This window comes from Lemur catta, chromosome 6 (genome assembly GCF_020740605.2).
Source record: "Lemur catta isolate mLemCat1 chromosome 6, mLemCat1.pri, whole genome shotgun sequence".
NCBI classification, from domain to species: Eukaryota; Metazoa; Chordata; class Mammalia; order Primates; family Lemuridae; genus Lemur; species Lemur catta.
In genome coordinates this window covers 43,662,958-43,689,248 of record NC_059133.1, presented here as the reverse complement: position 1 = coordinate 43,689,248, position 26,291 = coordinate 43,662,958, and the positions used below count along the sequence as shown (strand labels likewise).

Here is a 26,291-nt window from a genome sequence, read left to right as displayed (position 1 = left end):
TCTTTTTTTTTTTTTTTTGTTTTGAGACAGAGTCTCCCTTGCCCCAGGTAGAGCACAGTGGTGTCATCATAGCTCACTGCAACCTCAAACCCCTGGGCTCAAGTGACCCTCTTGCCTCAGCCTCCCTGGCAGCTGGGACTGTAGGTGTGCACCATGACGCCCCGCTAATTTTTCTATTTTTTTTTAGTAGAAATGGCTTAGTAGAGACAGGGTCTCACTCTTGCTCAGGCTGGTCTCCAACTCCTGAGCTCAAGCAATCCTCCCTACTTGGCCTCCCAGAGTGCTAGGATTACAGGCGTGAGCCACCGAGCCTGGCCTTTGTTCCAGTAGCTCTTGATGTACTTGTTTCCCCTGCCGTTTCATTAAATAGGGTAGGGACTCTTATCCACTTTTGTTTCCCCAATGTCTAGTACATAATAGCTGCTCAGTACAGGGTTGCTAAATGAAAGAATGAAAGAATGAATGAATGAAATTATTGCTCCTGAGCTCAAGTGATTCTCCTGCTTCTGACTCTCCAGTAGCTGGGACTACAGGCACGTGCCCCCGTGCCCAGGTTCTAAAGGCCTTTTCTAAATCAGGTTTTATTAATGGATGTAGGTAGATATTAAGAGTAATTGAGAGAGAGAGAGAGAATCCTGTCCCCTAACCATGAGAGACTGCTCAGACATCACACTATGGCCAGTTGTAGGCAACACCTGGAGCTTTACTTTACCACCCAGACTTCCTGCTTGTCTGCTCCGTCTGTTATTCCCTGGCCTCACCCTAGGCCCTGGCTCGCGTGTGCCTTCCCCTGCCTTCTTGTTTTAGTGACCAATTTGACTCCCTCCTCGAGCATATTGATCTGGATTCTCCTAACTCATCCTTTACCCATCTTCTTTGCTCTCTTCTGCTAACCCTCAGGGTGCTTTAAAGCATTGGTCCCCAACTTTTTTGACACCAGGGACCAGTTTCATGGAAGACAGTTTTTCCATGGGGCAGGGGTCGGGGTGGAGCTCAGGTGGTGGTGAGAGCTGATGGCAGCTGTAACTGCGAATGAAGCTTAGGCTAGCTCAGCCACTCACCTCCTGCTGTGCACCCCCCTCCACCCTGTGGGGGAACTGTCCCCATTTCCTAAGTTCCAAGGAAGACAATTTTTCCACCTATGGAGGGGAGGGGGAGGTGTGGAGCTCTGTGGCCCAGTCCCTAACAGGCCACAGCTCTGTGGCCTGGGGGGTCGGGGACTGCAGCTTTAAAGAACCAGCAGCATCACCTCCTCTTGAACTTGTTAGCAATGTAGAACTTTAGGTCCCAGAACTACTGTATCAGAATGTGCATTCTAACAGGACTCCTAGGTGATATGTATGTACATTAAAGTTGGAGAAGGTCTGTTTTAAATCTTTGATGATAATCCCAGCACTCCAGGAGGCAGAGGCAAGAGGATTGCTTGAGGCCAGGAGTTCAATACCATCCTGAGCAAGAGTGAGACCTCATCTGTACTGAAAATAGAAAAATTAGCCGGGCATGGTGGCGCACACCTGTAGTCCCAGCTACTCGGGAGGATGAGGCAGGAGGATCACTTGAGGCTAAGAATTGGAGGTTGCAGTGAGCTATGATGTTGCCACTGTACTCTAGCCCAGGTGACAGAGCAAGACTCTGTCTCAAAAACAAAAAAATAGGCTGGGCGTGGTGGCTCACGCCTGTACTCCTAGCATTCTGGGAGGCCGAGGCAGGTGGATCCGTTGAGGTCAGGAGTTCGAGACCAGCCTGAGCAAGAGCGAGACCCCGTCTCTACTAAAAATAGAAAAAAATTGTCTGGCCAACTAAAATATATATAGAAAAAAAATTAGCGGGGCATGGTCGCGCATGCCTGTAGTCCCAGCTACTCAGGAGGCTGAGGCAGTAGGATCGCTTAAGCCCAGGAGTTTGAGGTTGCTGTGAGCTAGGCTGACGCCACGGCACTCACTCTAGCCAGGGCAACAAAGCGACGCCCTGTCTCAAAAAACAAAAACAAAAACAAAATAAAAACAAAAAAACCCCTCTAATGATGGCCACTGCTTATGATTTTCCTCTCTACCTAGTCTCCTGTTATTCTCAGACATCAACATCCATTGTATTAGTTATCTATGGCTATGTAGAAATTCACCCCAACTTCTCGGCTTAAAGCAACAAACATTATCTCACAGTTTCTGTGAGTCAGGAACCAGGGCAATACTTATCTATCTGGACATTCTTATCTGTCCTATCAGGGTCTCTCACAAAGCAGCAATCAAGTGCTGGCTGGGGCTGTAGTCATTTTAGGCTCTGCTGGGGAGGATCCATTTCAAAGCCCACTCCTGGGGCTGTCGGCAGGCTCAGGTCCTCAAGGGTTTTTGGACCGAGTGTCTCAGTTCCACACTGGCTGCTGACCAGAGGCCTCCCTGAGTTCCTTGCCTGGTTGGTCTCTCCATTGGGCACTCACAACATGGCAGCTGGTTTTATTAATGCAAACGAAAGAGCAAGAGAAGGCAAACAAGATGGAAGCCAGAGTCTTTTTGTGACCTAATCTCAGAAGCGATAGCCCATCATTTTTGCCATATTTTATTCATTAGGAGTGAGTCAGTAGGTCCAGCCTACACTCAAGGGGGAGGAATTATACAAAGGCATGACTAACAGGGGGTGGGGATCAGTAGGGCTATCTTAGTGGCTGCTTATCAAATCCATGTTCAAGAACTTGGCTGACTAGTTTCTACTTCAGTTATGCACCTACATGGCCATTGCTAGGACCTCAACACCGCTTGGAATTTTATATTCTCCAAACTTTCATCTTCTGTGCTTGTCATGTTTCCCACAACTTGTCATTCTCTCTCCTTGTCCCCACCCCTTCACTCCTATTGAACCATCCTTCACAGCAAACATGACAACTTGTGCCTTTTAGCCTTTCTTATTACAGCCTATTAATGTCCTCCCAGTCTTACTCAAAGCTTCACACAGAGAGCTTCCTGTGGTTGCCTTGTTATGTATGGTCTTGCTAAAAACAAAGGTACAATCTCACCCCACATTCACTTGTTTGATTTGTGGGGTTGTCACCTTCCCTTCCTCCACTTTAGAGAAAATCTAGCATTCTCTGGCTTTTCTTCCACTCCCAGGTTGATGAGCATGCCTAAAGGAAATCTTACAATGATGCTGATTGAATTCACTATAAATGTGTGCTAATGCCATCTGGGTACCACCTCTCTTCAGAAATGCATCCCTGCAGCATGTATCCAGCAGCATTTCCAGAACTTTCTCATTCTCCTCAAGTTCCCAAACCCACCTTTGCTATTCTTGGTGCATCCTTAGGTTTCCTATTGTGGACAGCCATTCCCACTTTGGCTGTCTTCCGCTGTTCTCACCTCTTCACTCATTTTTTGTCCCTCTTATCTGGGAGTATTAGGTGTTGATCATGCCTCCTGGGTCTGAACTCTTCACATGTCCTTATAGCCTGTACTGTGCAACCTTCTTCTTTGACTTCGCTTTATCGGTTCCTCCCTCCCTCTCCTGATTGCCTCTTCCCTTCCGCTCACAGACATGCCCACAGCAAGAGCAACCTTGACTCAGTTCATCACCTTCTTTCCACCACTAAGTTTATTTTTAATTTTATTGTAATTATCAAATATACAGAAAAGTAAAATAACATAATAGATACCAATATACCTGCACCACGATTTAAGAATCAGCCATATTTGCTTCATCTTTCTTTTTTGAAGTATTTTAAATTAAATTAAATCATGGCATTTAACCCCTAAGTACTTTAGAATACACCTCTAAAACACAATATCATTATCACAACTAACAAACTAATAATAATGCCTTAATATTGTATAATATAGACCATACTGAAATTTTTCCAGTAGTCCCAAGAAATGTCTTTTATAGCTGAGTTTTTTCTACGCAGGATTCAATGAGAGACCATGCATTGCATAGGCTGTTGTATTGCTTAATGCTCTTTTAATTTCAACAGTGCTCCCCTCCCCTCTTTTTTTATGTCATTGAATTGTTGAAAAGACTGGGCCACTGTCCCTATCTAATGTCCCACCTTCTGGATTTGTCTGATAGTTTTTTGATGTTGTTCAACATGTTTGTCTAACTCCTGTATTTCCCACAAACTGGAGATGAGATAAAAAGGCTGATTTCAACTCAGGTTAAACATTTCGTCAGGAATTTTTATAGCTGATGCTGTGGACTTTATGTTGAAACACATTTTAGGCACATTACTTTTGATTGTCCCACTTTTAGTGATGCTAACATTTATGATTGAGTTAAGGAGGCAACAGCCAGAACTTCCCTCTCTTAAGTTACATTTTTTCCCTTGCAACCAGCACGTAATAGTGGAGTGATACTTTGGCACCAGGTAATGCCAACATTTTTTTAAAGACACTCATATTGCTGCCTCATACTCAATTCACTAATTATTCTTTTTCTGCCATTAGAGTGAAACTGTCTTGTAGAAGGTCACTAGTAATTTCCTTATCATTAAAACCAAGAGCCTTTGTCCATCCTTTCTGAGCTTTCTGAAGCATTTTGTATTACTACATCTTTTTTTTTTTTTTTTTTGAGACAGAGTCTCACTCTGTTGCCCAGGCTAGAATGGCCATGGCATCAGCCTAGCTCACAGCAACCTCAAACTCCTGGGCTCAAGCAATCCTCCTGCCTCACCCTCCCGAGTAGCTGGGACTATAGGCATATGCCACCATGCCCGGCTAATTTTTTTTAAATATTTTTAGTTTTCCAGCTCATTTCTTTCTATTTTTCTTTTAGTAGAGATGGGGTCTCACTCTTGCTCCGGCTGGTTATTACATCTTTTTTGAGAATTTATTTTTCCCTGTCTTTCATGAGGGTTTCTATTTCAAGTACTTCTGCTTCCTTTAATTACTTATTTCTTTTCTTTTTTTTTTTTTTTTTTTTTTTTGAAACAGGGTCTTACTCTATCACTCAAGCTAAAGTGCAGTGGCATCATCATAGCTCACTGCAACCTCAAACTCCTGGGCTTAAGTGATTCTTCTACCTCAGCCTTCTGATTAGCTGGGACTACAGGAGCGTGCCACTAAGCCCAGGTAATTTTTCTATTTTTTGCAGAGACATGGTTTCACTCTTCTGGTCTTGAACTCTTGGCCTCAAGCTATTCTCCCTCCTGAGCCTCCCCAAGTGCTAGGATTACAGGCATGAGTCACCGTGCAGGCCTATTTACATCTTTATTGAATGTTCTTCAACTGACACTAAAGAGGGTCAAGTTTCTATCCTTGGTCTTCAACTTGGTTTCATACTGCCCCGTTTAGTAATCTTACCCATTTCCACAACTAAAGCAGATCACTCAAAAATGTGTATTAGTCATTCAAACTTTCCTCCAGTTGAAAATAGCTGTTTTCAACGTTTTTGCTTTTGACCTTTCTGAAGTAATACTCCTTACCTCTGCCACCTTAGATCAGATGCATACCGTCTCCTCATGGAGATTAATAGAATCTATTAATAATTGGCAGTACTGCATTAGAGGAAATATAACAGAGAGTTAACGTCTAGTCTTTGGAGTCCAAAAGACGTGGATTTAAGGGCTGGCTCTAGCATTTCCAAGTATGTGGGAGTTCCCCCCACCACCACCAAGCAGTGGACACCAGGTGGGTATGCTCCAATTCAATTCACTCTGGTGCTGTCTTTCTGAAGATAGTCTTAGATACCACAGGGTCAAGGGCTCAGTCCCCAAGACTGGCCCCCCCTGCCCTAGACACAAGTCCCAAGTCTGGGCCTCCAGAACTTCTGGCCCACCAGCTTTGAGTTGGAGTTTCAATGACCCTGGCTTTGATTTTGATTAATTTGTAGGAGTGGCTCACAGAACTCAGGGAAACACCCACTTCTGTTTACTAGTTTATTATACAGGACATTACAAAGGATACAGAGGAAGAGATGCATAGGGCAAGATGTGGGGGAAGGGGCAGAAGCTTCCATGCCCTCCCTGGGCACCACCCTCCAGGATCCTCCACTACTCAGCTATCGGAAACTCTCAGACCCAGTCTTCTTGGGTTTTCATGAAAAACTGTAAATGTGATTGGCCCCCAGGGTATGCAGCAGGACCCTCTCTGGAAAGAGAGTCTTATGACCCACAACCAGAAATGTGAGGGGGGTGTAGAAGATTAGAATACTGCCTTGGGGCAGGTGAAAGGTGAAAGGAGGGCAGGAGAAGATCAGAGAGATTCTGTTGCCTGGGGCCTGCTCCTGAGGCCTGCAGCACCCAACATTATAACAAAAGACTGTAATGAGGGCTATGAGCGTTATGAGCCAGGAACTGTAGACAAAAACTGATAGTATATGTATGTCTGATAACACCACAGGTATGCCTCCAGACACCCTCTTCCAAACTAGTCTGCAATTACCAGATTACCAGTTTATTTCTACATAACATTTTTTGATGAAACTATTCTGATATCAAACCCTGTTAATTTAAATTAAAACTTCTGGCCGGCTCGGTGACTCACGCCTGTAATCCTAGCACTTTGGGAGGCCTCAGCGGGAGGATGGCTTGAGGCCAGGAGTTTGAGACCAGCCTGAGCAAGAGCGAGACTCTGTCTCTACAAAAAAACAGAAAAATTAGCTGGGCATGATGGCACGTGCCTGTAGTCCCACCTACTTGGGAGGCTGAGGCAGGAGAATCACCTGAGCCCAGGAGTTTAAGGTTACAGTTTGCTATGATGATGCCACTGCACTCTACCCAGGGCAACAGAGCAAGACCCTGTCTAAAAAAATAACAATGATAAGTAAATAATTAAATAAATAAATTAATTAAAACTCCTTATCATCCCTTCCAAAACACTTCAATATAGAATCTCAGCCTCACTTACCCTTCTCTCCCTGGCCTTCCCTGTATTTATCCCGTGTTTCAATCCACCCCTACTGGGTGCCCTTGTGTGAACCTCACTTGGGATCTGTACCATCATGAGTTCTTTTTCACAAGCTTTTCCCCCTATGTGCCCAATGAAACCTCAATCAGTTTCTAAAATATAGTTGAAGTTCCACTTTCTCCTGGAAATCTCCTTGTCTACCTGAATCAGAAGCAATCCCTTTCTGGCCTGAGTTCCCAGGATGATTGGTATACTACCTTAGGATACTTTTTTTCTTTTTTAATGAGCAAATGAATGTGTCACTTCATCATCGATAAGAATTGTCTTTGAAATTAGATTCCAAACTCCCAAAGCACAAGGTACATATTTTATATTTCCTTCTGTCCTCTGTAACACCTAATACATTACCTGATAGATGAAGGATTAATTAATGAAGTGGGTAAATAAAGGGGGTGAAGAGTATACAGGGAAATAGATTGCAGAATGACAAACAGGATAATCCAAAAATGATTCCAGCTCATTTTGGGTTGTCTGGAAACGGGCCAACTGGACGAGGGTTCCTTCCATCTTGCCAGCAAGAAGAGCTGCACTCAACCCCAGCTTCCAATCTGTGTCTGTCATTTCCCTGTTTGCTCTCAGAACCAAGTTCCCCCTTTTCCCTGCTCTGTGCTGTGTCACAAGCAACTACATCGTCCAGGCCCCTTTGCCCTTTGGCTTTTAGGTAGTTTCAGATAGCTTTCAAGTTGTGCTGGGCTGTACCTTTCTCATTTTCATTGCTGTAAAATATTCCATTGTATGCACGTAGGAAATTTATGTATTTATTCTACTGTTAATGGACATTTGAGTTTCCAGTTTAGGCCTGTTGTTAATAATGCTGACATGAACATTCTTGTACATGTCTCTTGTAAAAAGACATGTTAGCACTCATTTCTTGGGTTTATATCTAGGACTGGAATTGCTGGGTTAGAGGGTACATGTATTTCTAGTTTTTACTATTAATAGATATGGCAAACCTCCCAAGTTGTGCAAGCAGTAGATGAGAGTTCCTGCTCCTCTACATAATTGCCAGTGCTTAAGACTTTTACAATTTTTGCCATTCGGATGGTTATGAAAAAATATCCCCTTTTGTTTAATTCATGTATTACCAGTGAGGTTAAATCCCTTTTTGGGGGGTTTATTGATTATGTGGGGTTTTTTTGTAAATTCATTATCTATACCCTTGGCTAATTTTTCAACTGGCTATTTTTATGTTTTATTTTGATACATGGAAGTACTTTATATATTCTGGATATTGTATCTGTTAGCTATATCGATTCTCTCAACAAATATTTATTAAGCACTTACTATGCTCAGAGTATAAAACAGTGAATAAAATAGACCAAAAAAAAAACCTCTTAGTTCATGGAGCTTACATTCTAGTTAGGAAGAGAAACAATAAATGCAATAAATAAGCAAAATTTGCCACATGTTAAATTTTACATACTCTATGATAAATCCTATGGACAGAAATACAGCAGAGGCCAGGCGCGGTGGCTCACACCTATAATCCTAGCACTCTGGGAGGCCGAGGCGGGCAGATCATTTGAGCTCAGGAGTTTGAGACCAGCCTGAGCAAGAGTGAGACCCCGTCTCTACTAAAAATAGAAAGAAATTATCTGGACAACTAAAAATATATAGAGAAAAATTAGCCGGGCATGGTGGTGCGTGCCTGTAGTCCCGGCTACTTGGGAGGCTGAGGCAGGAGGATCGCTTGAGCCCAGGAGTTTGAGGTTGCTGTGAGCTAGGTTGACGCCACGGCACTCTAGCCTGGGCAACAGAGTGAGATTCTGTCTCAAAAAAAAAAAAAGAAAAAAAAAGAAAAGAAATACAGCAGAGAAGATGAATAGGGAGTTTGGGAACAATTTAAAATAGAGTGGTCAAGGAAGGCCTCACTGAGAAGGTGACATTTGAGTGAAATCTTGAAGAAGGTAAGGAAACAGGCCATAGAGACATTTGGTGGAGGAGCATCTTAGGTAAAGGGAACAACCAATGCAAAGGCCCTGAAGTGGAAGCATAAATGGTGTGTTTAAGAAGCAGTAAGAAGGCCACTGCGGCCAAAGCTGAATGAGAAAATGAGGGTTGTAAGATTTGAACAAAAGATAGAGATGTGTGTGTGCTGCATGTAAAGGATGTTGGAGACCATGATAATGACTTGATTTTTTTCACTTAGTGATGGGGAAAACCACTTGAGGAAGGGAAAGTTTCAGTAAAGGAGTGATACAATATGACTTACTGTTTTAAAAGGCCCACTGTGGAGGACAAGAGCAAGAGTAAGCTGAGTGACTTTTAGAATAACCCATGTCAATGACAATGGTGGCTTGGCCTAAGATGATAGTGATGGAGGTGGTAAAAAGTGTTAGAGATAATTCAAAGATAACCCATGAGTAACTTTGACCCCAGCTGATGTTAGGTAGCATTTATTGGGTAGTTAGTGATTAACTTTTGTTTTTTTACTCTAGAGGAACTTTCTCTACCAAGGTTTAGGAGCTGAGACTGTGATGGAAAAAGCAAAGGTGACCATGCCCTTGGTGTGAATTGGTGTGGCTGTAACAGTAAATAGGCAAAGATGATCATGGCTTGGCCCAAGGTGGTACCAGTGAAGATGGTGAGAAATTTCTAGAATCTGGATTTATTTTGAAAAAGAACCAACAAGATTTGTTAATAAGTTGAACATGGAATAGAAGCAAAAGTGAGAAATCAGGATGACTGTAGTTTTTTTTGTCCTAGAAAGATTGGAGTTTCCATTCATTGATAATGGAAAGACTTCAAGAAGACCAGATTTGGTGAGAATTATCGGGAGCTCATTTTTGGAGTTTCAGATGCCTTTCATATATCTAAGTGTAAGTGCCAGATGGCAAGTGGATATATGAGTCTGGAGGGAGTTTAAAGGGAGTTTTACTAGTCAACATTGTTGAGATAACAACCCCCAAATCTCAGTGGATTACAGCAACAAACATTTATTTCTTGCTCTTTTACATATGGGCTACAGGTCGATTACAGCTGTGCTCTAGGCTGTGGGCCAGCTATAGATCTTATTTAAGTGTCTTCTAATTGGGGGCCTAGACTAAAGGAACAGCCACTGTGTATCATGGCAAAGTGTTAGGTAGATAGTGAGGGATTCTGGGTCTCCTGGGGACAAAAGTGAGTGCTGTTGCCTTGGTGCAATTGCCCCACCTGGGAGGAAGGAATTAGCATTTTTTTTTCTTTTTGAGACAGAGTCTAGCTCTGTTGCTGGGCTAGAGTGCTGTGGCGTCAGCCTAGCTCACACCAACCTCAGACTCCTGGGTTTAAGCAATCCTTCTGCCTCAGCCTCCCGAGTAGCTGGGACTAGAGGCATGTGCCACCATGCCCAGCTAATTTTTTCTATATATATTTTTAGCTGTCCAGATAATTGCTTTCTATTTTTAGTACAGAAGGGGTCTCACTCTTGCTCAGGTTGGTCTCAAACTCCTGACCTCGAGTGATCCGCCCACCTCAGCCTCCCAGAGTGCTAGGATTACAGGCGTGAGCCACTGCGCCTGGCCTAGGTTCAGTTCTAATCCATATATAGGATTCATTCTAGCTTTCCCCATTCATGTTTTTACCTCTCTTTTCTGACAGGAAAAAACTTGACTGTCATTATTCTTAATATTCTACTAGTTTCCTTAATATCCCTGCATGTTGCCAATCTCCTGACCCCTGTAGGCTGCCATGATGCTAGAACATCCTTCTTATGCAGGCCCCGGCCCGCATGAGGCTACCTTCTGGCCAGGAAGGAAGGAAAGGTCTTTTTCTTTATTTAGGTTCTACACACATTTCATTTAGTATATGCTCTGGTATTTTCTTTGTTTTGTTGCTATTTCATTACATTTTCTGTTTATTGCTTATATTTGAAAAGGCTATAATACATAGTTTCATTTTTTTCTTATTTGCCAATTTAAAGTGAAAAATAATTTTTATTCATTACTCTTATTGGTTCTTAGTAATACTGAACATTTTTCAAATGTTAACCATTTTAATTTATGTTTCTGTGAATTGTCTGAATCTTTTGTATGTTTTTACTATGAAAACTTTAGTGCTTTTTAAAAAAATCAAATTTCTTCAGTTCTTTATAAATTCAGGAGAATTGTTTGTTGCAAATACTTCCCAAGTTAATTATTTTACATTGTCTTTGTTTTTAATTTACAGAATGTAAATTTTTTATATGGTCGAATATGTTGATCTTTCTCTTTGTAATTTATGTTATGTCTAAGCTTCAAACTTCCTTCCTTATCTAGAAGTCAGATGTTTACACATTATTTTTGTTAAATGTTTTTATAAAATTTAAGTTTTAACTCTGTACCCATCTGGAACTTATTTTGTTATATTTCAATTTGTAGAAAATTCTAATACATTAGGAATATTAATCTTTTACCTATCACAATTGTCCCATTTAAATCTATCTTCTTTTGCCATTTAAATCTATCTTATTTCGATTTTTGATGTATAGAAGTGTTAAATTTTTGTAGTTAAATCTACTATTCTTTAGTGACTCCTCCCCTTGCTTTTAAGCTTAGAAAGACCTCCCCAATCCAGAGATTTAATAAACATACACTTATACTTTCTTTTTTCTCTTCCTCTCTTTCCTCCACCCTCTCCTCTCCTCTTTCTTACAGTTTGCCTTAAGGCCAGCTTTAAGTAAAACAGAACCACTAATCTAGACCCAAATCACTCTGGTCTCTCGGGGGTCTTACAGACCAAGAAATACGTGGGATTGAGATGGATTTTTCTACGACACAATCCACTCCCTTTCCCTCCTACATAAAAAACAGTTCAGTGTTGAGCTTCCTAATAAGTGTATGTATATCTGACAATTCATAAACTGCTGGAGTGAAAGGTGGCCTTTAGATATTCTGTATATAAATTTAGCCATTTATACAGAGAGAATGAAAAAAAATATAGCCTGATTCTGATCAGATGCTGCTTGTTTCTCCTTACACCATGGGGTTCTGTTCTATGTCATTTCCTTTGAAGTCAGTGGGAGCTCTGTGCAGGACGGCAACACGAACACCGGCCTCTATACATGAAGGTGAGAACTGCCATTACGATAAACTATTCGGCAATGTGGTAGAGGGAGCATTGGTTTAACACACTTGGTGGCTGCCCTGCAGATCCCACTGTCTGTGAGAGCTTTGTTCAGCCGGAGCAAACAAGAACTTTTTGAATTTTGACATACAAGGGCTCATTCAGCAGAGCATCCCGTTATGAGTGGAGGCACAGTGCTGGGCAGACATTGCAGTTTTTAGCCAGCACACTGAGGACATTTCTCTCATTCTCTCCATCTGTAAAGAGTCTGTTTTCAAGACTCCGAAATGGTTTTCTATAGATTGGAGAGATGTATAAATATTTTTACATGTTTGTACCTACTCACTTATAACGGAGGGCAAATGGTTATCATGTAAAAATAGCTAGACCTTTTCAATATGGAAAGAAAGAATTCTTTGCAAAGTTTAGCTAAGGGGGTTATTTGGTGAAAAGCAGAGCTCTTAACAGAAACAATGAAAGAAATTTTGACATGGAGAAGCCACTGGAAGCGGAGATTCACGTGCATTTGCTTTGTATCTCAAGAACACTGGTTTATAGAGATTTTCTACCTCCACCCCCTGTCCCAATGACTTAGGTGCCCTTTATTAGGAACCAAAATCAAATGATGGTTTCAGGTTATTATCCTACACATATCTGAATGAGTAGAGGTCAAAGAGCAAAAGTGGTTTTTCCCACCCATCCATCTCCTGACTTTGTAATAGTGGTACACCCGTCCTGATTCCTTTATAACATCATTCTGATCCTGTCTCTAGGCCTTGGCTTGAGCTGTAGCATACACCCAGCTTCAAGTCCCCTCACTTGCAAGCACCCCATCCAAGGGCAGTACACCAGCATTTTGTATTTATAATTGTCAGGTGGATAGCATGGGAGTGGAGCAGGCATTTTCAACTTACAATTTTGAATCTTTTTCAGGAAACATGTATCCACCTCTGCATGTAGAATACTCTTTCTTTCCATAGGCCACCAAGTGGTTAGCATATAGACAGTATTTAAGCCTTGGGGACCGGATGAGATCACCAAGGAAGGAAATGTAGATGAAGGAGAAGGGAAAAGACTCACTTCTGGAGCACTACAAATTTAAGAGATTGGGGAGAAGAGGAGAAAGTCAGAAAATACATCTTGGAGATCACTCCATAATAGTACACTGGGGGCAGTGTCATTCATTGAAATAATCGTTATATTGTAATGTATTTAATAATAGTTATAAACTATTCCCGTCTGTGAATATTCCCTAATTTATTTAAGCAGTCTTCTTTCTATCAGTTGCTTCTTAACTGGTCCTCCTGCTCTCAGTTTATCCTTACTCCAATCCATTCTACATACTGCTCAGGTTAACCTGGGATTAATCTTAGTTGTTTGTCCTGGATGAAAAATGGAAAATTGGATGAGTATAGTATATTGCATTTATATGATAAAATACAATGCTGTTAGAGAAGACAAGGAGAGAATTTAAAAAAATACAATGCAGTTATTAAAAATCATGTTGAAGAAAATACAAAATAATGTGAATGAATAAAGCATAATCTCAGTTTATACACACACACAAATGTATCACTAGAAAAAAATAATGTAAGTTTTATCTATCAGCAGTTTAACATATTTCTGGTGGTAATTTTTATTTTATTTTTGATGCTTTTTTTGTGTTTTGCAAATGTCCACCATGAAAAAAAATAAAGTTTTTTAAAAGGATACTTTAATTATGTTGTTTCATAGCCAGGAAACCAGCTTGGATTATTTATTGCCTAAAAAGATAAAATCCAAATATCTTAATTTCATAGTTAAGGCCCTGCAGACTAGAGGTCCAGTCTACTTACTCAAAGTTTTCTTCCACTTTGTCTTCTCTTATGAACCTTTCGTTTCAGTTAAAAGGATCTTCTGAAGGTCTCCTAGATGTCCTCTGTACTTTCTTTCATCTGTACATTTTTGAATGCTGGGATTTTTTTTTATGTCCCTTCTTTTCCCATAATTTCTACAAATCCTTTTAGACGGTATTTAAGTTCCATCTCTTACTTGGTCCTGAGACCATGAGTGATGGAAGATGTCTCCAAAAATTAATGACTCTATTATTCATTCAGCATCTACCACCCAATGCTTAGCATTATTATGGTTCTTTTTCCATAACTTGTCTCCTCCACTGGCATTTTTATTCATAGAGGACTAGTTCTGTAACTTAGAGTTCTTGGTATTCCCTTGACTTCCTGTGCCTTGGTCACAGTAAACATGCAATAAACATCTGTAGTAGTTTAAATCCAGGGTTATTTCAAATAAATGTAATTTAAAAAAATTGAAATAACTCTGGATGCCTCTCTCTCTCTCTTTCTCTCTGTATCTTCTAAGTGCATTGGGCTTGTTGAAGGAATAATAAAATTTCAGCAGTGAATTTACTATAAGGGAAACATTTTAAATATGTGTAGTTATAAACTGTTGCTTAAACATTCTTTCTTCCTTCACCAAAGGTCCCTGGCTTTTTCTTCAGGGAATATTCTCTTTTTACTGTCTCCTGAAATACAATGTAGCTTTACTTTTCTTCTTTATTCCCTGGTGCCAAATATAATCTCCACATGTGCTCTATCTTTGTAGGTGAAATACTTCCTGCCTCAGGGAAACCCAGTTCTCAGTGAATTTCTGTTGGTTTAGAGAGCGACTTGAGGATTCTGCGTTTGGCACCATTCGATTTCCTTGGCATCGCTCCACAGTCACCATTTAGAAAGCTCCTGGTCGGCAGGATTTCTCTCCATCATACGCTCTGTAGAGATTAAAAAAGGATTGCATTACATTGGCTTGAAAATGTGATGGAAAATGAAATTTGCTTTACCAAGAAAGGAAGCTTTTGAAATTCAAATTGTCCTAATAGAACCCTTAGACAGGGGTAGTTCTTAGTGGAGTAAAACGGCGGATACGGTGTAAGTTCCTTATTTAGATCACCACTTAGTAAAGGTCACAGTATTTAAAAGATTCACACAAGTAAAGCCATTTGGAAAACAATATGAATATATTTATGTTTTCAAAAATATTGGTAGCATGCCGTGTCTCATACCTGTGATCCCAGAGATTTAGGAGGCCAAGGTGGGAGGTTCATTTGAGGTCATAAATTCAAGACCAGCCTGGGCAACATAGAGAGAGACCTCATCTCTAAGAAATAAGAAAAATTAGCCCAGCATGGTGGCACACTCTTGTAGGCCCAGCTGCTTGGGAGGCCGTGGCAGGAGGAGTTTGAGGCTTCAGCGAGCTATAATAATACCACTGCACTCCAGCCTGGGCAACAGAGAGAGATCCAATCTCTAAAAAAAAAATAAATAAATAAATTGGTATATATACATATAAAATAAGCTTGGATTAGGATCATAAGAAAGATCCTAAGCACTGAAGAGCTTATAGTGCATATTAAATAGTATCTTATTGTTTAAGATTAAAACCGTGTGAAAACTGTAAGTGCAAGGAAGTCTGAACAAATTTTGATATTTTTATTTGTATGCATTTCAAAAACACTAAATTCTTTAAAAAGTTTTCTTTTTGCGGGGTGGGGGGGTGGGGGGGGGGAGGGTGCCCTGGTTTATGGTGCCCTTAAGCATGTCTTTCATCTTCCGATTGGGTTTTGTTTATATGAATGTACATGCACAGATAAAGGGCTGGAAAGCAGCACACCAAATCATTTACAGCAGTTACATCTGTGGAGAAGAGTGGCGTGGGAAATGGGAATAGCAGGGACGAAGAGGTACTTCTACATTTTACTCAGTTTTTTTTTCTAATCATCTAATAACCAAAATGTAGTCATTTATTATATGCACAATCATTCAAAAGAAAAAAAATAGACTGGGAAAATAAAAGTGTCTCACCTTTTCCTTTGCTATCAAAGTTTAATATTAAAGTGCTTATATTTGATGAATCTTAACATGGTAATCTAGAGGGCAGCTCCAATCATCCTTCGAGTTGAATGTATTGATTTTACTTTCTCTTCCATGCAATAACATGGTTAGATTGCCGCCCGCCATGCTTTTTTTCAGATATCGTTGCTAGTCATCATCATCACTAACATTTACTGAGCTCTTACTGTCTGCCAGGCACTAGATCAGAGTCCTACATGTTTTAATTTGTTAAACTCTCACAAAAATCCTGTGAGGCAGGGGTTATTATTATTATTGTCATTTATAGTTGAAGAAAGAGATGCTGGAGAGGTTAAACTATCTTGCACAAGCTGGGTCAAACAGCTAGCAAGGGCTGGAACTGAGCACTGAGCTTTGTCTGTCAATCTGACTTCATTCTACATAGGAAAGAGGAAGGGAGTGGAACTGCTCTGTGGTTTAAGATTTTTACTTTATTTCATAGTTGGCATATACACTTTTGTCTAATTGGGAGGTGACTAAAGGCATCTGGGTCTCGTTCATGTGTTGGTTGAAAATTACTATTATTATGAGGATGATTATTATAGTATTTAGTAATTATGCAGTGCTTTATACTTCAAAGAACTGTGCTTTATAATCATTTATTAGCTATGTCTCACAACATCTCTATGATATAAAGAAGCATTTATCATGCATATTTTGCTGAAAAAGAAGCTGAGGAAGAGTGAGATGGGCCATATTTTGATAAAAAAGAAGTGAGGGTGGAACGCAACCTCTTAAAATTCCTGACACTCGCTAAATAGCTCAATCTGGACACCCAGAAATTTAATTAATTTAAGCCTTTTAAAGGAAAGTGTCAGTTCCAATACTTTTTTCTTGATATTTAATTAAAAATTAAATGTAAAATATGCCAAAATTGATGATCATTCCCTTTTAGGTCCTCTATTTTTGAGCTTTCACTGCATTTGTGTCACTGTGACATGTTTGCTCAAATTCAATCTTGCTATCTCCCATTTCTCCACCAAGCCGAATTTGTCTACAGCTACTGGTTTCCAAAGTCAATATTACATTGCTTCAAACTGCTTCCATTGTCTGTGAAAGATGCCTTCTGTTCACCACATGCACAGGACTCTTCATGGTAACTTTCAATAAAAACAAACTTTGTGCAAGAAGTATATGGGAATTAAAAGAAGATTTAGACATCTGGCAATTCGTCCACTTGAAAATAAAGATTATAAACATATCACTATGACTTGGGGCGTGAGGGGGAGGGAGATTAGAAGGATCTGTATAGGTTTATTACAGTGCCCTATAAAAGGCCTGGCAGAGATATGTGCATTTTTCCATAAATCTGGTCATCTCTTTCAGTTGGGAGGCAGTCATGGCCATGGTATGTGGGAAAGGATCAATAAATATTAGTTTAGTAGTTAAGAGTGTGTCTCTGGAGACAGACTGCCTGGATTCTAATCCAGGCCCCATCACTTGCTAGCTACCTGAACCAGCTTTGCTTTTGTTTCTCCACTGGAAAGAAAAAAGAGAGAGAGAGAATCAATCATATTGCATAGAGTTGGTTATCATGAAATGTTTTGCTGTTATTTCATCATACCTCATAGGGTTGGTCATCATCAAGTTTATTGAAGTAGTTGCTATTATTTGTCTTTTCTATTTCCAAGGCAGTTGACAAATAACATTAGTTACAACTCTATAAAAATGGTGGTAATGATATTTATAATTTGATGTCTGCACTTGCCTTGCTTGTTTAGAAATGGTACAACATGGTACCCACAGTCTGCTACCTTAGAAAAATAATTTAAAATTACCTGAAAATACATTGGCATAAATAGTTATGAGCACATGTAAAATCTATAAGGCAAAATTCTATATTTGAATTCTATACTCTTTGAAACATCTATATGATTCCATATAGCAGTGGCCCCAAACTGTGTGTGTCTACCATGAAGATATCACATGTGGGTAAGGCCAACTCATTGTACTACCAGAAGATAGCAGCTGCATCTGAGCTAAAGGGACTGATGCCTTGTGGATGCATGCCAGATGTCTGTCAGAGTGGCTAAATTTTTAAGAGATGCCAGACATTGGGATTTTTTTTCTACATGACATTTCTCAACTTAAAAATTTTGACTCCATTTCTTGGAAGAAAACTCTCTGGGTCAAACAACACATTAGGGGGCTATTTGTCAAATCTTTGTCACATATACTTACCCTAGTTCATATATACTAGTACATTGCATTATTATTCAAAGCAAATGTTTTTCAAAGCACAAATAAAAGGTGAGGAAGACAAAATATGACAAAGTTTTCAGAAACTTTCAAGTCTAGTGGGGAGATAGGCAGCAAGAGTGAAAATACTAGAGTGTGGGCCGGGCGTGGTGGCTCACGCCTGTAATCCTAGCACTCTGGGAGGCCGAGGCAGGCGGATCGCTCGAGGTCAGTAGTTCGAGACCAGCCTGAGCAAGAGTGAGACCCCGTCTCTACTAAAAACGGAAAGAAATGATCTGGCCAACTAAAAATATATATACAAAAAATTAGCCGGGCATGGTGGCGCATGCCTGTAGTCCCAGCTACTCGGGAGGCTTAAAGCCCAGGAGTTTGAGGTTGCTGTGAGCTAGGCTGACGCCATGGCACTCACTCTAGCCTGGGCAACAGAGTGAGACTCTGCTTAAAAAAAAAAAAAAAAGAAAAAAGAAAATAGTAGAGTGTGGAACCTAGAACTTAAGGGGGGTGGGTGGGCGGTGGTGGTGGTGGTGGTTTAGGATCAGGTCTGAGTTAAAACAAAGAACCCCATTATTTCAAAGCTTGGCAAGGGGTGGACACCTTCGTAAGTGGCTCTTTTGTTTAACAAAACACCTTAATGGATTTTTGGTGTGGGAGCTATGCATGGACAGGGCCACAGCCTCGCACAGTTCCAGGGGGCATCATTTGTATTTGGCATCTCCTGAGCACCATTCATGTTGTATTCTTTGTGAATGGTACCCCTGGGATTGTGCAACTGGTGATTGTGTCAGTAAAGGTGGCCTGGAGTCTGGCCTGAGATGAGGATTGAGAGTTAAATTCTTCTACATAAGAAAGTAACAGGAATTTTAAGTCTTCCTTAGTGGGTGGAGACAGATGGGTGGAGGGGGTGCCTGGAATGGACAGAAGAAAAGGGTTTGGTGAAAAGATATCTCTAGGATGAGGATGGGCCAGCAATTTGGCAACTACCTGGAGCCTATGAACCTGGTGAGAGATTCCCTGTAATTTTTAAAAGAGTTGCATACAATCCTCTGTCATCTTCTTTTACCTCCAGGAGACACTGGCAAATGAATTCAAACAACTGTTTCTTTGGCACTCTTCTATATGAATCAGGAGATAACTAGGAAAGACTTCAATGCCCAGGCTCACATAGCAACACTTGCCTAAACATACAATACCATAATAACTTGCCTTTTTACTGTTTTTCTTCAAAAGCTCAAAGTGCTTACACTTTCATTTCCTCATTTGTTCTGACATTCCAGTGTGGGAAGGGCAGATTTATGATAACATTATTTATAGATGGAGAAATTGAAATAGAGATTAAATCGCTTACTCAATGTTGCATAGCTGGGGTGGTGGAACCCACACTGGAATTTAGTTCTCCAGGCTCCAGCCACAAAGTGGAAAGAACATGAGTTTTGGAATTAGAGGGATCTTTGTTCGAACAATCCTGATTCTGCCCCTTAACAAGAAGAATGTGGCCTTAAGTTAATTACTACAACCAAGTCTCAGTTATCCTCATCTGTAAAATTACGACCATAAAACCTCATAGCAGTGCAGTGAAGATTAATTTAGAAAATGCATGTAAAGTTTTGGCACAGAGTAATTCTCAAATAAGATTAGTTCCACCCCTAACCCAGTATTATCTGGTTAAATTTCAGTACAAATTTAAAGTAATCAAAAAAGAATCCTCCCTTAATACTAATTTTTTTCCCAGCCTCATCTCCCACCAAGAGCAAAACATGAATAAAAAACCTTCAATAAATTACTTAATTCAATGGGAAGAACTTTTGTTTCAGGAGAGTTACTACTGTTGGGGATAATTAGAAAAAAAGGGGAACATGTGTAAGATGAGATATTAGTGCACTGGTTCTCAAACTTGAGAGTGTATCAGAATCCCCTGAAGGGCCTGTTAAAACACAGATTTCTGGGTCCCGCCCTAGAGTTTCTGATTCACAAGGCCTGGGGTGGGGCCCAGTAATGTGCATCTGAAACAAGTTCACAGATGAAGTTGAGCTGTTAGTCCAGGGACTTCTGGGGGTGGAGCCCGGCAATCTGTTTTAACAAGCCCTCCAGGTGATTATGATGCACTCTCAAGTTGGAGAACTTCTGGCGTAGTGGTGAAAAGCACCTGAAAATATGGACTCACGTTCAAACCCAGGCTGCACCATTTACCAGTTAGATAACAAGGTTAAATGACTAGCCTCTAGCACCTCTGCATCTTGCACAGAGCCTGATCATGTTTGTGACTCAGGAGTCCTCTCACTATCCCTCTAGCAGTGGAAAGAAAAGTTGTTATTGAGTCCTGCCAACCCAGGCTGTTTTCTACTTCTTCACACTCTTGAGGCACAAAAGGCTGCTTGCATTTGGGCATTATGGAAGTATTTACAAACACTTCTGTGATCATAAAAATAAAATAAGTAAGACAGTGCTACAAATAAAGCCAATAGCAAGACATTGTTTGCATCTTAAATTTGTAATAACTGGTTCTCAACTATTTCCATTTCCCCTGTCTTTCTTAGTAGAAAATTTAAAACATCTTCCCCCACAGTTTCAAGAGATGTTTGTACGTTTGTTTTGCAAATACTATGCATACTCATAGGCTTTTCTTCTTCCCCTGTATCTGGCCTCAGATACAGAACCTGCTTCAGATAGTGCCTTTCTGATTTTGTGGCTGAGGAATCCCCACCTCTCTTCCCACCCTTCTCTCTCTTTCCCCTGCCCGGCATCTGACTCTGTAGATCTTCACACCGATCTTCACACAGGCTGGGCTCAGAGATTCAGAAGTATCCAGAATGGCTCCAGGCCATTCTTTGGCTCACCTACCTTTCACTTTTCCCATTGTCAAAACCTCTACTCTTTTCTTATTGTTTCTTTAACTAAGGTTTTCTATTGCGTATTGCTGAGATAAAAATAAAAGAATTGTTGACTTTTCTCCAGTGCCAGATACTCTGAAACGTTTATCATGCATTATCATTTTGAATTCCTACAAGAACCAGAGATGATTTTATAACTTGCCAGGGTAAAAAAATGTAAAAGTAAATAAGGTGATGGAGGCAATAAGATTCCAGAGGTCTCCAACTCTAGCCTCTTTAAGTTGCAAGTGATAATAGAATATAGGAATATAATTTGGTTCCTGTCCTTAAAGTATTATAAAAACCTTGTTAGAGACAGATAAGAATTAAAATAAGCCAACGTTTGCGGTATTGGGTTTAAGTATCGTTGACCCTTTTCCTCCCTGGCAAGATGTAGATAACAGCACCAACCTCAACGGGCTAGGGGATGATCAGATGAGTTAAAGCACCCGAAGGGCTTAATACAGTGCCCACTAGGTAGAAAGCATTCAATAAATGTTAACTTTCATTATTTTTAAAGGAGGCACATTGGGGTGTTCAGAAAGAGAAAGTCGGGAGTCCGGGTGCATGCGCTGGACTCTTGCACCTAAGTCTCCGAGCCTTGGTTTCCTTGTCTGTAAAACTGGGTGGCTGGAGCGGAACGACCCTAACAGCAGCGAAGCAAAGGGTGCAGCCGCAGCCTTGGGAACCGAGGGGGCGCGGGGCCGAAAGGGTTAGCTAGGAGCCCGGGGGCGGATTTGCGGCCGCCTGGCGGGAGAGGCCCCGCCCCGCCCGGGAGGCCCTGGCAGCTCCAGGCCGCGAGCAGTTCCGGTGCCAGAACCCTTCCCTCCCCCGCTCCCCCGGAAGTGCTTTTCCAGGGTTCGGGCCGGAGAGAGGCCTTGTAGGCACAGCCGCTGAGGCTCGATCGGCTCCAAGTAGGGTCTCTAGCCCGGGTCGGAGTCCGAGGGTCCGCGCCCGCCGACCCGCGCCCTGCCTCCTCCCAGCGCCCGGGCCGACGGTGAGTGGCCAGGAAAACGGACTGGGACGGCCGCGGGCCCGCGTCGGCGCTGGCGTTCCCGTGTCCCGCTGCCCGCTGCCGGCTCCGGGCTGCGAGCTCGACTGTCGAGGTCCGGGGAAGGGGGTTGTTGACCTCCGCAGTCTTCGCCCCGCTGGCGGGGCGGGAAGCCGTGGGCTGCGAGGCCGCGGGGTGGGCGGGGCGGAGCCGGGGAGGGGGTTCCCGGAGCTGTTGTTGCTGTTGGGACTCGAGAGTGAGGATGGGCTGGGCCTCCGTCCGTCCGACCCCCTCTGTCTGCTCCCCCAGATCCCGCCGCCTCCCCGGTTTGGTTTTCTGTGTCCGACCTGGGTCCAGGAACCTGGGCACTAGACTCAATCTTGGGCTCTAATTCCCGACTTTTCGCCTCCTCTGAGTCTGTCCCCGGGCTCAGTAATTAGCTCGGGTCCCAGGGGTGTCGTCTTCTGAGTCCCAGGGTGGGGCGCTGCCTGTGTGGATGCCAGGGATCTTTTGCAGAGCTTTTCATCCAGACCCGCGCCGGGGTTGCCATGGGTAAATTTGGACTGCGCTCGGAGCCGGTCCTGGGTACTTAGGGCACCGTGGCACCAGCATGCCCCGCATGATCTTTACTCGCCTGAAAGCTTACTGAAGCTGTTGTGGAAGTCACGTTTAAAAACAAAACAGAAAACTTGCTTTGAGGAAGATTAGTACTTCAGATAAATCCCGCAGTTTTTTTGCAGATGTAAAAAAAAAATAATGTTATTCTCTAATCTACACTCTTAATTCTTGTGGTAATCTGAAATCGGAGTTGTATGATGAGTTCAGTTGCACGAATTGATTGCAAAGGCTGGACAATTACTATGGCCTCCTTTCCCCAAAGTTTGTGTACCTTCCTGTTTAGAACTGTCACTTTCCTTAACCTTAAAGAAAAATTGTTCTCGATTTCTCCTAAGAGATTTCTTATATTGTTATAGTTGTTGCTGCAATACAGAGGTTCATACAGAGGTGGGCAGGGCATTTTGTTTGTTTAACTTTATATTATGAAGTGTTTACCTCGGATAAACCGAGAATTTCCTACGGGTGAAAGTGATGTAGGTACAGATCTCTACATCTCCCTGATTTAGTGAACAGATTTTAGGTGGTAAACTACTGTTAAAAGGTTTGTAGGAAATAGGGTTTTTCACATTTAATGGTGATTTTTTTTATTATGGTCCTAAGGGATGGAGTTACTGCAGAGTTTTGCAGAGTAAGGTATACACAAACCACCTTCACGAAACTAGTGACACTATCTTCATCTCTCATCTTGTGCTTATAATAGGACTTATACTGCAGGGTTTTTTTTTTTTTTTATGCTTACATCATTCTCTCTCTTCCCACCACTGGAAGGGGAGGTAATACCATGAATTAGGGAAAATAGACTGAAGTGAAAAGTTCAGTGAACTCTGCTATGCAAAGGAAAATTTATTTCAAGGTTGTTGATCTTGAATAGGCAAAGGGTGGGTGATTTTAAAAGTCCTTGGAAAAAATTGTGGAGAGAAGTTAGTTGCACAACTTTTAGATTTAGATGGAAGCTGTAGCTTCTTAGACATTTGAAGTGCTTAATTGTTTAAAGCATAGGGTTGGAATATTGGAATTGAGAGAATCTGGAAAAAGAGTAAAGTTATAAGTTATGCATCCTTATTGTAGGTATGATAGTTAATGTGTTTAGATGAGAAATATTTCAAGCGTTGTAAGAGTAGAAAAAGGTGATTGGGGAAAATCAGATATTCTTAGGTATTGTAAATTTTATTATATTACTCAGGTTAATTCAACAAATATTGAGCATTTGCTATGGATCAGGCTATGTTAGGCAACCATGTTGGAATAAATATACAGTCATAACAACTAAGATTCATGTTTTGGAAATAATTTTCTTAAGTGTGTCTGAAGAGTTGAATTATATTGTTTAGGCATACCAAATTTTTTTTTTTCTAATGGGGACTTAACATCTGAGGTGGATGTTGAGTGCTTTATGAAAAGCACTATGTTAGGCATTATAGGATACAAAGATTAAGTCTTTGGCCTTTAGGAATTTGAAATCTAGAAGGGAATGTAAGATATTTGCATAAATATTTACAAGATAAAGAAATATTTGTAAATACCCACGTGGGTGTTTTGATCTAAAGTTTGGAATTAGTTGTACAAAAGGAAAAGGGTTCATTTTTAGCTTAAGTAATCATGGAAAGTAGTGAAGATATGGTAATATTTATAAGAATAGCTCTGAAGCCACTATTTATTGAGTGCTTGTTGAGCACCAAGCTCTATGCTAGTTGCATTATGTGTATCTTAGCTTCACAGCAACATATAAGTGTCTTTCTTGCTAATGAGTACAGTGAGGCTCAAATATGTTAAGTTACTTGCCGGGGCTATGTGGCTAGCAGGTAACAGCCCCAATTTGAATCCATTTCTGCCTGGTGCCAAAGCCTGTGTGTTTCCACTACATCATGAGTTCAGTGTTGCAGAGGGTAAGACTTTTCTAAGACAAATATTTGTGGGTTGGGAGTAGGTGGGTGAAGAAGACCTTTCAAATAAGAAAATGATGTGAGCAGAAGTGTGGAGGTGGGAAAGTTCACTGTGTACTTGAAGGAGAGTTAATGGACCAGATTACCTAGAATATAGGGTTCATTTTTGGGGAATAAAAGATGAGGTTTGAAATTTAAGTTGGGAGTGGATTGTAGAGCATGTTCAAATGCTATATTTAGATGTTCAGCATTTGGGAGGTAATGAGAAGTTTCTAAGGTCTAATAATGTATGCAGAATGATTTGTTGTGGAAAACCCAACTTTCAATATAAGTATAAATACTGGGCAGGGGCAATGGTAATGGGATGAGAATGAAGGCTCAGCAGGACTTGGCAATTGATTTAGTAGGTGGGCAAGGGAGAGGGGATTGTTGGGGAAAGTTTGGAGATGGAAGTTGAAGATCACACTTTTTAGGTGGGGGCAGTGTTGATGGTGGTACTGTTACTAGAAATATGGGTAAGGAAGTGCATAATTAGATCAGGTTTGGATATGTTGAGTTTTTTATATGCTTGCTAAACACTAGAAATGCCCAGAGGCTTTTGGAAATGTGGGCTTGCAGTTCAGGAGATAGGTCAGGGCTAGGCATATATTAAGCATGGGTTTAGTGAATAATACAAATAGCTGTACTGGTTGAATCTAAGAAGATGACAGTGCCAAGGGAGAGTGTAGAGGGAGAAGAAAAAAGAAAACCTTTATTTAAGATGCCATCTATTTAAAACAGAAGGAAAAGACACTTAAATGGATTATTTTATGCCCTGGGTAAAGAATTTGATAGTCTGTGTACTGCTCCCTCACATTACAGATTCAGATGGAGTAGAAAGAATCTGATCATTAAAAATCCAATAGGGAAATAAAATTTTTTTGCCCTTGCTAACAAGAATACTATGCTACCATTACCCTATTTCAGGGAGGACAAACTGTTTGAGATTTATTTGGTCCAGAGTGTCAGACTTTGGTTACTTAAAAGCTATGTTTGGTTGTTTCTTTTGGACGTTTGTTTGGCAAGTGATATGTGAGGATTTGGAAGCAAATCTCTGATACGGTATTCCATTTATTTATGTGTGTGACTTTGATTTTGGTTTCAATATCAAAAATCTCTGACTGTTCAGAGCTAATATTTGTGTCTTATTATGGCTGACTGTTAATATTGCCTTTTATAGAAAATGGTGTTTAATTACATATTTTTCTTCCAACTCTCTTTGGTAAGTACTTTGGTTAACATGAGTAGTTTTGTCTCTAATCTTCTGATTAGCCTGGAGGGATAAAATAAGATAATTTTATCCATTGTATGATACATACATGAAAATTACATATTTTATTTTGGAAACCTTAAGAACTGTAAATTTATAGAATTTCATGTGGTTTTCTGTTTTAGGTATTTAAATGGGGGAACTTGTGTATTAATGTGTAAAAGATTGTAATAGTTTGCAGAATAAGGCTTAGATTTGCAATTTTTTGAGGGCAAGTTTATTATTTTTAGACTGAGTTACCATGGAAGTGTTTATTTCCTTCTTGAGAATTAATACATTCCTTTTGTTTTTCAGGAATATGTTTTTCACTATATCACAGGCACTTGGGAATGTCCACAGAGTCCTGTGTCAGTGTTGTTGGAGGCTGGGGGTTTTGTGTGTGCTTTGTCTGGGCTGTTTGGCTTAGTTTCAGTGAGGCTGGTATTAATGAGGCAAAGGTCAGGAGTTCCATTTAGCTTTAGTCTGAGTGATGGCCAGGGAGTACACCTTCCCTCCAGCTGTCTTGGAAATTCCTTGGTTTTCATTGGTCACAAGGTGATGGGATGAGGGTGGATCTTTATAGCATTGGAAGAATATTAGAGGAAACTTAGCATAATGGTTAGGAATTCTG

At 40.9% G+C, this 26,291-nt stretch overlaps 1 protein-coding gene across 2 annotated transcripts in view; it reads left to right on the top strand.

Annotated features, from left to right (window-relative positions):
* Positions 1-21,713: 21,713 nt before the first annotated feature.
* The window catches only part of FRS2 (fibroblast growth factor receptor substrate 2), an 89,924-nt gene continuing 85,346 nt past the window's right edge, over positions 21,714-26,291 (top strand). Inside the window, exon 1 of one of the 2 annotated variants that reach the window (XM_045553386.1) lies at positions 21,714-21,877. The gene's annotated coding sequence lies outside the window, so the exon portion shown is untranslated. The remainder of the gene's footprint in view (positions 21,878-26,291) is intronic. The other variant, XM_045553387.1, reaches the window with a different exon arrangement.